Source organism: Trichomycterus rosablanca, chromosome 1, assembly GCF_030014385.1.
Source record: "Trichomycterus rosablanca isolate fTriRos1 chromosome 1, fTriRos1.hap1, whole genome shotgun sequence".
Lineage (NCBI taxonomy): Eukaryota > Metazoa > Chordata > Actinopteri > Siluriformes > Trichomycteridae > Trichomycterus > Trichomycterus rosablanca.
This window is the reverse complement of record NC_085988.1, coordinates 84,508,733-84,521,917: the sequence shown is the minus strand read 5'-3', so window position 1 is coordinate 84,521,917 and position 13,185 is coordinate 84,508,733. Positions and strand designations below refer to the sequence as shown.

The 13,185-nt window shown below is 39.6% G+C and overlaps 1 long non-coding RNA gene across 1 annotated transcript; it reads right to left on the bottom strand.

Moving 5' to 3' along the window:
• Positions 1-336: 336 nt before the first annotated feature.
• Positions 337-1,779, bottom strand: LOC134325174 (uncharacterized). The gene is made up of 3 exons (XR_010014265.1): positions 1,698-1,779; positions 1,233-1,306; positions 337-434 (listed from the first exon to the last, which is right to left on the bottom strand). It is a non-coding gene; the product is annotated as an uncharacterized LOC134325174 (long non-coding RNA).
• Between the last annotated feature and the right edge of the window lie 11,406 nt (positions 1,780-13,185).

Genomic DNA, 13,185 nt, shown 5'->3' with positions numbered 1-13,185 from the left:
TGAAGTATTTTCCAAACAGCAAGGGATTCACAATAGGACGACCCACTTCACAATGTACAGACACTAAAAGACCTGCTGGTAACGTCCTGGTACCAGATCCATCAGGACTCCTTCAGATGTCTTGTGGAGTTCATGTCTAAGCGGGTCAGTGGTCATTATGTTTTGGCTCATGAGTGTATACTGTAGTATAATGAAAATGAGTATTTTGAGTCACCTTTTAAAAAATAAAAACAAAATCACACTTCACAAAATTATTTTATATATTTATTTTATTTTATTTTTTTATTTTTACACTCCCCCTCAGACAGTAAAAACAATAAAAAAATAACAGTGAAATAATAGTTGCTGAGGAGGGTGTCTGTGTTAAAGCCATCAGAAGTTGGATGGGCAGCAGAACGGACGAACTGAACTCAGTCCGAATTGAACACTGTCACCTATAAACAGAGAAATTCAGTTTGTGTTTACGCTATTTAACATGAAATAATCCACATACACAGAATTACAGGACATAGAGGTGTCCTTTATCATACATAGCACTTTTCCACCAAAACTAGACGTAAATAACCCGATTTGCTCAGCGCTCGACTTGAGCGATAAAAAAATCATTAAAGTTCCATGACACGAACAAACATCTGTGTGAAATAACCATCAACCCCAGTCTAACAGCTCCACATGTATCTGTGTTTAACTGGATTTACTTCATGTGTGTTTATGCAGCTCCAGGTTCTGAATTCACAAAAAGTGGTAACGTGTTTGAATGTACTAACAGTACCACACAGAAACACTTCATTACTTTCTTATTACTGGCTATATTATAGTACTCTGTACTGCCCAAATTCATCAGTCATTGTTTTACTACAACAAGCCACGTTACACTTTATTTAAGTGTTTGTACTGTCCAGGTCACTTTTACCATGTTATATCACACAGTTCATCACTTTAATAATATCAGTGAATATCAGTGGCAAACTGGATCAAAATGTAATCAGGTGAACTTTAAAAGATGAAAGTGGTTTAAATTCTATATAATGTTATAATGTCTCATGTGAAAATGTACACTCCAAACCTCTACACTGTGACACGCCCACAGATAGACGTCACGGTATGGTTCTATGGTGCCAGATTAGAACGCTATTTCTCTGTCTGGAACCTCTTTTATTTAGTGGAAACACGTGAAATGGTTCAAAATCAAGTTCGGGAACCGATGTTGACCTTTATAGATTTATACAAACCTTCACAGATGAATCTGTGGCAGAAGGTGGCACAGCAGGTTCGGTCTCCTCCTCTGATAATTTAATACTCTCAGCTGTAAACAGAGAAATTTGATTTGAGTTTACATTATGTTTCCTCCAGGTGCTCTGGTTTCCTCCCACAGTCCAAAGACGTGCAAGTGAGGTGAACTGGAGAAACTAAATTGTCCATGACTGTGTTTGATATAAACTATCATTCCTGTCATGAATGTAACCAGTGTAAAACATGACATTAAAATCCTAATAAATAAATAAACAAACAAACATTATGTACATTATATAATCAATATACACAGAATAACAGTGACACATCAAGCCTATTATCTTACTGGAAGAGACTTGGTTGTGGTTTAAAAATGGGATGTTCAATAAGCTCATGGTCTGGTGTCCACATACTTTTGGCTACACAAACTATAGTGTTAAACTGTGTGTAACTGTGATACAAACCTCCACAGGTGAATCTACGGCAGAAGGTCGTAAAGCTCCTCCAGCCCACAGAGAGACGATCCAGAACGGAACTCTGATCCCTTGGATACTCTGGATGAATGGAGCTGGATGGTACAGCAGGTTCAGTCTCTTCCACCGATAATCTAATATGCTCACCTATAAACAGAAAAGTTTAATTTGCAAAAATCACTTCCTGCTGACCCTGAACTGTTTAGATCTGGACACTGCTGGTCAGTGAGGTCACTAGAACAGCATCTTGGTGTTAATCTTACAGAGCTTAAATGTAAATGTAAAAATCTAAAAGCTCTCCAGCTAGTTAATGTTTCAATAATGTTGGTGAAGATGCCATCTCATACTTCAGTCCAAAATCTTAACTGGAAGAGACCACTCCCATCAGAATAGAAAAGTTTCAGAACTCTGGTCAGTCAGAATAACTGTCTGTCTGTCTGTCTGTCTGTCTGTCTGTCTGTCTGTCTGTCTGTCTGTCTGTCTGTCTGTCTATCTATCTATCTATCTATCTATCTATCTATCTATCTATCTGTCTGTGTCTGTCCGTCCGTCCGTCCATCTTTTATTATTACAGCTTCATATTAATGACTATGGTTTAGAAATGTGATGGTCAATAAGCTTGTGACCAGGTATCCACAAACTGTTGATCATATAGTTGCTATACATGTTGTCATTTACACAAACTATATTGTTGAACTGTGTGTAACTGTGATACAAACCTCCACAGATGAAGCTGCGATAGAAGCTCCACCAGGCCACAGAACGACGGTCCCGGACAGCACTGCGGCCCTCTGAATCTCCTAGATCACCAGGATTCCCAGGATCATCAGGAGCTAGAGACCCTGCAATAACCCACATAAACCATATATGAATAATTACTGTGGAATTAATTTTATAAACCATCTGTACAAATGTAGGAGAAGTTTATGAATCTGACAGATAATTCCCAACTTTAATATCCAGGATGATCATGTTTATTCAGATCAATCAAAGATAAATAATAAAGAGCAGAACAGTCATTTCCACTCCCAAATAAGAAAAAGTTGGGACAGCATGGAAAATGTAAATAAAATAAAAACATTCCTTACATTTACTTTGACTTTTATTTGATGTCAGACAGGAAGAACCTGAGATATTTTATCTTTTATCTGCTCAACTTTATTTCATTTATTAATAAACATCCATTCCTGCATTTTAGACCTGCAACACATTCCAAAAAAAGTTGGGACAGTAAAGCATTTACCACTTTGTAATGTTGATGTTCCTTTTCACCACTTAAAAGAGGTTTTGGCAGCTACATTCTTTAGGAAACTTGACTCAACAGTTTTATCGTTTGTCTGTGCAAACAAAATAGCTCGGATCTCAAGGATTCATCTTCAGAAGCCATTAAGGGAGGGAGGCCTGGGCTTACCTCAGTTTAAATTTTTCCACTGGGCAGCTTACTTTCTGGAATTGGGCCTCTCCTCACAAAGCCACATCCCTAGAGTTACCATGCTGGGTCAGTAGGTCAGTTGCAAAATCCTCTCTTCCTGCTCTGCTTTTTGCTGAGGTGGGGTATGGAAGTTTACAAATCAGTAAAAACTTTGTAGTCAAAAACTCATTAAAAATTCTGAATCAAATTAGAACTTGTTGTAAAGTGCCATCTATATCAATTCATAGTCCTATTTTGTGTAACCACTCTTTTCTTCCCTCATTAACAGATAGGACCTTCTCCATATGGGCTGATAAGGGCCTCCGATGTATCAGGGATTTGTATATTGATGATATATTTGCCACATTTGCACAGTTGAGTGAACGATTTGATCTGCCAAATACAAATTTTTTCCCACTACCTACAGGTTAGATGTTATGCTCAAAATCATATCCCAAATTACATTTCCAAACCTGTCGCTCACCCAATTTCTGATTTTTTTCTCTCAAGTCCCATCATTTAATTACTCAGTTTGTGCCACTTGTATCTCCATCCCCAGATACCAATAAGTACAGGGAGGAATAGGCAAGGAAAATTGGTACTTCAATAACAGAGCAGGATTGGAGTGAAAGCTTGTCTAGAGTTCCACAATGCTCTATTAATTCAGGGTATAGATTAATACAGTTCCAAGTGCTTCACATATTCTACTTTTCAAAAACCAGATTAAGTAAAATATATCCTTCTGTTTCTCCTTTGTGTGACAAATGCAAAACTGCAGAGGGCACTCTAGCTCACCTGTTTTGGTTTTGTCCTGTACTCTATAGCTTTTGGACCAATATTTTCTTACTGCTGTCAGACGTATTTAATGTTCGCATTTATCCCAATGTTGCCTTAGCACTCTTTGGATACTCTGACTCAATGAACATTCTTTCACAAGCACAACAGCAGGTTCTTATGACCGGCATGGTTGCAGCTAAGAAAATTATTCTTTTGAACTGGAAATCTTCTCAGGCTCCATGTTTCAGAAGATGGCTATCTGAGATGACCAGGGTTGCTCAACTAGAACGGTTGAGGTGCTCCAGTGCAATTGCACTGGGGCGATCTCTTTCTGTTTGGTAGGCATTTTTGGATGTACTTAAGAGGCCATAATCTTATTTTATTTTATTTATTTATTTGTTTATTTTATCTTTTTTAATCTATTTTTTAACCTTCTTTTCATATAATACATATTTCGTATTTATATACTAAGTATTTTTTTTCTAAATATTTATGTATATTGTGGATTTTTTTGTTAATTGTTGAAAAAAAATAGGTTTTGGCACCGAGGAGACCGAGTGATTTAGTGTTTCAGCTTTTATTTTGTCTCTTTCTTCCTGCAAACACGTCTTAAGATGTACAACAGTACGGGGGGTCGTCGTTGTTTCAAAATTCTCCACACGTTCTCTATTGGGGGCAGGTCAGGACTGCAGGCAGGCCAGTCCAGTACCCGTACCCTCTTCTTCCACAGCCACGCCTTTGTAATGTGTGCAGCAAGTGGTTTTGCATCGTCTTGTTGAAAAATGCTGGACGTCCCTGGAAAAGACGACGTCTTGAAGGCAGCACATGTTGCTCTAAGATCTCAGTGTACTTTTCTGTATTAATGCTGCATCACGGAGTGTAAATGACCTTTACCAAGGGCACTGATATACCCCCATACCATGACAGACCCTGGTACTGACACACCCCCATACCATGACAGATCCTGGTACTGACACACCCCCATACCATGACAGACCCTGGTACTGACACGCCCCCATACCATGACAGACCCTGGTACTGACACGCCCCCATACCATGACAGACCCTGGTACTGACACGCCCCCATACCATGACAGACCCTGGTACTGACACACCCCCATACCATGACACATTCTGGCTTTTGGACTTGTCACTGATAACAGTCTGGATGGTTCTTTTCGTCTTTGGTCCGGAGCACATGGCGTCCATTTTGTTTTAAAAAAAGACCTGGAATGCTGATTCTTCTGACCACAATACACGTTTCCACTGTGTGATGGTCCATCCTAGATGCCTCCGAGCCCAGAGAAGTCGACGCCGCTTCTGGACATGGTTAACATAAGGCTTCTTTTTTGCACAGTAAAGATTTAAGTATCATTTGTGCAGTAACTCTGTATTGTAGAGCTTGATAAAGGTTTGATAAACTAATCCCTCACCCATGTGGTTATATCAGCTAGTGTTGAGTGGAGGTTCTTGATGTGTCTGAGGGATGGAAGATCACGAGCGTTCAGCTTAAGTTTGCACCCTTGGCCTTTACACACTGAAATTCCTCCTGATTCCTTGAATGGTTTAATGATATTCTGCACTGTAGAGGGAGAACATGCAAATCCCTTCCAATCTTTCTTTGAGATTCATTGTTTTTAAACATTTCAATCATTTTCTCACACATTTGTGGACAAACTGGATCCTCTGATCATCTTTACTCATCAGAGACTCTCGGCCTTTCCTGGATGCTGCTTTTGTACCAAACCATCATTACAATCACCTGTTTGGAATCACCTCACATCATTATTTAGTTTTTCTCCCCATTATTAGCCCTAAATTGCCCCCGTCCCAACTCTTTTTGGAATGTATTGCAGGTCTGAAATGCAGGAATGGATGTTTATTAATAAATGAAATGAAGTTGAGCAGATAAAACATAAAATATCTCAGGTTCATCCTGTCTGACATCAAATAAACGTCAAAGTAAATGTGAGAAACTCAAATATTTTATACTAAACATCACCTATAAATCCTCATACAGGAACAACTGAGCTATACACTAATAATAATACAGGCTGTTCGGTAATTGCTCACAGTAACAGGTATGAACTGGTTCAGCTTTGTGTTACTGGTTCTTCCTCCGTTCCAGTATGAGTAAATCCCAAAGCTAAACGCAACCTGTTCCATCATGCAGCTGTTTTTTTGCTGATGGAACAACTGCTTGATTTTGGAAACGTATGGATGGAAGAACAGTGACTGCACCTTACAGTCAGTTCAATCTCAAAATACAATTTCATTATCATGTTTCATATATTAATATCATTTTTGTTTGTTTTTTAAATTTACAGCAAAGATGGTATAAATTCCTGTGAAAAAAGTTTATTGATTTAAAGTTTTTACTGTGGATGAAAAAAATTATCAGATGGAGAGCGGTACATACTAACATGCGATTTGCATTTACATATGCGTAGAAGCACATGTGGACTACAGAACGAACAAAAACAAAAGTAAATCTGTACTAGTAACCTTTAGTTTTGTAAAAAATGAGAAAATAAACTAACAATCCAGACTTCTGTCCAATATTTCATCAAAATAATGAAATATTTGTCTTCAAGCTCAAACTACAGAAGAACAACATAGCGCTGCATCCTGACGGCCATGTGTCTCATTTTTTATCGCTACTTACAGTATGTACAAACGGTCCAGCGTAAAACAACAGTCAGATATAAACTTTAACAAACAGTCAATTAAAAAGACCTCACCAGCTTCGTTGATGAACAAATTTTCACAGGGGTTTGCAGACATCGTTATCAAAATGGCGTACTCGACTCAGAATGGTGAAACTGTGTAGCGTCAAAACGGAAACCATGTGATCCATCGTCCAAGTCCGATTCTTAAGCAAGACTTGAAACCCTTAACTGTTGGACTGTACTTATATTTAAGGCGTCCCTGGTTTGTAAGTGTGGATTACAAGTAAAATATTAGGAGCCGATCACAAATCTGATTGTTACATCACCACAGTTTACTTAACGTTAGGGTTCTTGCTAGTGAGATGAGATTTGAACATCTGAAGAAGTATAGAGGTTTTATTATATATATTTGTATATATTAAAGAGTATTAAACGTATGAGCAGTAACGGCCCAGGAACCATGTAATTACTGTGAGGAACCTTTTTTTTTCCGGGCATTTTTGGCATGTGGAGTCAAACTGATTTCAGCCACATTATGAATTATGACCAAATGCAGTACAAGCAATTCATCCTCATGAAGGGTCTCACTCAACCTGGTGGTGGTGGAGCTTGAATCAGCAACATTCTGATCATTAGTACTGCTGCCCAAGGGACTCAATGTGCTGCATCACTAAACTGAGACTTTTCTGAGGGAACAAAGCATTAAATAACATTTTTTAGTCCTACAAATTAATATTGTTTGTTTGTTTATTAGGGTTTTAACGTCATGTTTTACACTTTGGTTACATTCATGACAGGAACGGTAGTTACTCATTACACAAGATTCGTCAGTTCACAAGGTTATATCAAACACAGTCATGGACAATTTAGTATCTCCAATTCACCTCACCTGCACGTCTTTGGACTGTGGGAGGAAACCGGAGCACCCGGAGAAAACCCACGCGGACACGTGGAGAACATGCAAACTCCACACAGAAAGGACCCTGACCGCCCCATCTGGGGATCGAACCCAGGACCTTCTTGCTGTGAGGCGACAGTGCCACCCACCGAGCCACCGTGCTGCCCTACAAATTAGTAAGATGTTTACTATAAACAGACCGGTTCTGGCCCTAGGAATGTACAGTATGTTTGACACCCTGATCTAGAGGATGGAGTGAACCAGTAAGAGCAGACATAAAAGATACTGGAGTAACTTACCAGTAAAAGATCATATTGGCTTATCCACAGGAAAAAATAAATCCAGTCGTGGTGATTTTTCTGATTAAAGTGATTTTCATTCTGTGTTCCAGTTTTGTGTTGAAGGTTCTGAAGAATTTTCTATTGACACTGAACTCCTGACATCTCACCATCAGATTCACTAAAGTTCCAGTAGCAGAGGTTGGTGAGTTATAGTTTCCATTCTTCAACAAAAAACCCCACAAAATTCCATTGAGAAGAAGAAGAAGAAATGTTTGGTGTTGGTGTCCTTTAAATAAAGCAGACATCATGGCAGCTCCATCACCACCAAAACTTAATATTCATCATGAAAATTAACTTCTGTTTAGAGACCTTCAATCTCTAACCTTCAATCCCTGAACTCTCAATCTCTGAACCTTCAATATCTGAACCATCAGTCTCTGAACAGGAGCGTCCAGAAGGAAAAACAAAATGCAAACGCTGACCTTGTTAAGTCTTGTGAGTTGGATTGTCCACCATTAAAACCACCAACATTTGGCACACAGGCATCAGAACTGGACATCAGAGCAATGGAAGAAGGTCGATTGGCCTGAAATATCTTGTTTTCTTCAAGATTGTGTGTAAATATGCAATAAATGACAAAAATTTACCTTTGTAAAAAAGATAGGAAAATTATTTTGTAGAAATTTTTTTTTTCTCCAGCTGATTTTAGAGAATTTTCCATTTTTGCTCCTGAATGAACTTTTTTTCTCCACCAACTTCTCCAAGTTCTCATTTTTCTCTTGTGATTTTTACACAAGACATCTTCCTATCCTCCACAGGATAAAAGTCGAGATGTTAATCTGTACCACAAACCTCAACAAAGCACAGAGGTGGAAAAAAGTTGTTGCTTCTATTTCTTCAAACAAATGAAACAAACAGAACACAAAACTAAATTCCATCAAAAAAAGGTTTGATGTATATGTCCATAAAATAAAGTAACAAGTGTACTGGCTGTATCATGGTGGATCCACCACTGCCAAAAAAGCTGATATTTACCAAGACATCGCTTTGGTTGTTAAGTAATAGGACTTAAAAAATTCCAGTCTGGGACTGTGTACCTGTACCGGAGAGGTTAAAAAAGGGTGTAATCAGGTGATGAGCTGTTTATGCAAACTGGCTACACTGGAAAAGCTGACAATACAGTAAGTGAATGGCTGTGTCTGAGGGAGGGACATTGAAGAGAGGGTTGGCCAAAGCCCTGTGATGGATTGACGTCAATGACATTGTTGTTTTTTTTTTTTGGCAGAAATGAATTTGGATTAAGTGATTATTAAACAAATAATTAATAAATGCTTAACATTTTTCAAAGGGACTAAAAATGTTTGCTTTTGTTTAATGCTCTTATATATTTTGATCTTTCTGTTTGTAACCCTGTCTGCTTCTGATTATGAACTCTTATTGATCTTAGCAAACATTTTTTGAATGTTTAAACAGCATGAATACACAACTTCACAATGGAGTGTATACGGAATGTACACTCACTGTCCATTTGATCAGCTTCACTTACCATATAGAAGCACTTTGTAGTTCTACTGTACAATTACTGACTGTAGTCCATCTGTTTCTCTGTATGCTTTGTTAGCCCCCTTTCATGCTGTTCTTCAATGGTCAGGACCCCTAGCCCTGTCACAATTGGATAGAATTATCTGCTAAGTGCCGTAAATGGTAAATATCATTGACGTGGAAAAATCCCACCTTAAGAGCAATGGTAGCTTAATGGTTAGGTACTGAACTAGTGATCATCAGGTTGCTGGTTCAAGACCCAGCTGACATACAGCTAAATGCTGTAAATGTAAATATACTTCTAGGTTCTCCTGAAAGATCATCATCCTGTCATTGAAATATGATTAACCCTTATTTTTGTCATGTTTATATGTATGGTTATTAGGTATATGGGTACTGGGTATCTCTCTCTCTCTCTCTCTCTCTCTCTCTCTCTCTCTCTCTCTCTCTCTCTTTCTCTGTGTGAGAGTGTGGGTGTGTGTATGAGGAAACAAAGAGAATACAGTTTCTGTTTAATGAAAGACAAAACATGCTGATGGACCAGATGTTCTCTCTGCTTGTATTTATCTGATCTTCCTTGTACTGAGTTTCACTTATAGAATAGAATTGAGCACCTTTATTAATTGAAAGCTGGGGTCAGAGCGCCATGGCCAGACATTGCGTGGCACCCCTGGAGCTGAGAGAATTAAGGGCCTTGCTCAAGGGACCAACAGTGGCTGCATGTCAGAGCTGTGATTCGAACCCACAACCTGTAATCTGCTGTAAAGAACATGCTTGCTTTTCTGTGGGGTGGGATATTCCACTAGCGCACCAGCACTGGGATTCTGGACTCTTCCAGTTGGAGTCTCAGCTCTGCTACCGATCAGCTGGGCGCCCCCTAGTGTAACAGGGTTAAAAAATACTTTTGTTTTCTGTTTAAAATTTCACCAAATCCTAAAATGTAATAGAATATTATTTTTGTGTTCTGCATGTATATATGTTCAACATATATACTGGGGAACCATTTATTTGAAGTTTAAGTTAATTGTGTCCTGTCTCTTTAATAGACATGATTGTTTATTCCTGCACTGCTGTCCCGCTCTCAGTCTGAGGGATGCAAAACTGAGAGAAGGTATGAATTTCTAATGGTTTTTGGTTAAAACTCGTGAAAAACAACACAAAACAATTAATATGCAGTTATAAACATCAAAAGTAAGGTTGTGAACATGCAGATATGCTGTAGCTTATATGTGAACTTCATAAAAGACAATTTTTAATGTTTTATTTAAGACATTTTCTGCTCCACTGGGTCTCCACATGTGCATTTCTCTTAGGAAGGGGGCAGATGTCCTACATGTACAGCGCCTATGGAAAAGCTTCATACCCTATCGAAATCCTTGCCTTTTGTCACATTATACCCTGCAAATAAAAATAAATTATGTCTAACTTTTTCCAGCTGTATTTACACATTATAACCCTCTTCATCACTTTAAAACAATCTGATAAATGATTATATTTAATTAGTAAAATACTTGGTTTGGATAAGTAACCAGGCCCTTAGAGTGAACATTATAAACTTGCTCAGGTACAACCAATCACCTTCCAGATCACACATCAGGCTAATTGACCCACACCTGACAAATAACTCAATATACAGCCATTAATGTCTAAACCACCGGCAACAAAAGTGAGTACACCCCTTAGTGAAACTTCCTGAAGTGTCAATATTTTGTGTGGCCACCATTATTTCCCAGAACTGCCTTAACTCTCCTGGGCATGGAGTTTACCAGAGCTTCACAGGTTGCCACTGGAATGCTTTTCCACTCCTCCATGACGACATCACGGAGCTGGCGGATATTCGAGACTTTGCGCTCCTCCACCTTCCGCTTGAGGATGCCCCAAAGATGTTCTATTGTATTTAGGTCTGGAGACATGCTTGGCCAGTCCATCACCTTTACCCTCAGCCTCTTCAATAAAGCAGGGGTCGTCTTAGAGGTGTGTTTGGGGTCATTATCATGCTGGAACACTGCCCTGCGACCCAGTTTCCGGAGGGAGGGGATCATGCTCTGCTTCAGTATTTCACAGTACATATTGGAGTTCATGTGTCCCTCAATGAAATGTAACTCCCCAACACCTGCTGCACTCATGCAGCCCCAGACCATGGCATTCCCACCACCATGCTTGACTGTAGGCATGACACACTTATCTTTGTACTCCTCACCTGATTGCCGCCACACATGCTTGAGACCATCTGAACCAAACAAATTAATCTTGGTCTCATCAGACCATAGGACATAGTTCCAGTAATCCATGTCCTTTGTTGACATGTCTTCAGCAAACTGTTTGCGGGCTTTCTTGTGTAGAGACTTCAGAAGAGGCTTCCTTCTGGGGTGACAGCCATGCAGACCAATTTGATGTAGTGTGCGGCGTATGGTCTGAGCACTGACAGGCTGACCCCCCACCTTTTCAATCTCTGCAGCAATGCTGACAGCACTCCTGCGCCTATCTTTCAAAGACAGCAGTTGGATGTGACGTCGAGCACGTGCACTCAGCTTCTTTGGACGACCAACGCAAGGTCTGTTCTGAGTGGACCCTGCTCTTTTAAAATGCTGGATGATCTTGGCCACTGTGCTGCAGCTCAGTTTCAGGGTGTTGGCAATCTTCTTGTAGCCTTGGCCATCTTCATGCAGCGCAACAATTCGTCTTTTAAGATCCTCAGTGAGTTCTTTGCCATGAGGTGCCATGTTGGAACTTTCAGTGACCAGTATGAGAGAGTGTGAAAGCTGTACTACTAAATTGAACACACCTGCTCCCTATGCACACCTGAGACCTAGTAACACTAACGAGTCACATGACATTTTGGAGGGAAAATGACAAGCAGTGCTCAATTTGGACATTTAGGGGTGTAGTCTCTTAGGGGTGTACTCACTTTTGTTGCCGGTGGTTTAGACATTAATGGCTGTATATTGAGTTATTTTGAGGGAAGAATAAATTTACACTGTTATATAAGCTGCACACAGACTACTTTTCATTGTGTCAAAGTGTCATTTTGTCAGTGTTGTCCAATGAAAAGATATACTTAAATATCTGCAGAAATGTGAGGGGTGTACTCACTTTTGTGATACACTGTATATACAGTGGGGTCAAAAAGTATTTAGTCAGCCACTGATTGTGCAGGTTCTCCTACTTAGAAAGATGAGAGAGGTCTGTAATTTTCATCATAGGTTCACTTCAACTATGTGACTTCAACTAAGATTTTTAAAGAATTTATTTGTAAATTATGGTGGAAAATAAGTATTTGGTCAATAACAAACAAGCAAGATTTCTGGCTCTCACAGACCTGTAAATTCTTCTTTAAGGAGCTCTTCTGTCCTCCACTCGTTACCTGTATTAATGGCACCTGTTGGATCTCGTTATCTGTATAAAAGACACCTGTCCACAGCCTCAAACAGTCCGACTCCAAACTCAACCATGGCCAAGACCAAAGAGCTGTCGAAGGACACCAGGAAGAAAATTGTAGACCTGCACCAGGCTGGGAAGAGTGAATCTACAATAGGCAAGCAGGTTGGTGTGAATAAATCAACTGTGGGAGCAATTGTAAGAAAATGGAAGACATACAAGACCATTGATAATCTGCCTTGGGGTCAAGATCTCATCCCGTGGGGTCAAAATGATCATGAGAACGGTGAGCAAAAATCCCAGAACTACAAGGAGGGACCTGATGAATGACCTGCAGAGAGCTGGGACCAAAGTAACAAAGGCTACCATCAGTAACACACTACGCCGAGAGGGACTCAAATCCTGCAGTGCCAGGCGTGTCCCCCTGCTTAAGCCAGTACATGTTCAGGTCCGTCTGAAGTTTGCCAGAGAGCATATGGATGATCCAGAAGAGGATTGGGAGAATATCATGTGGTCAGATGAA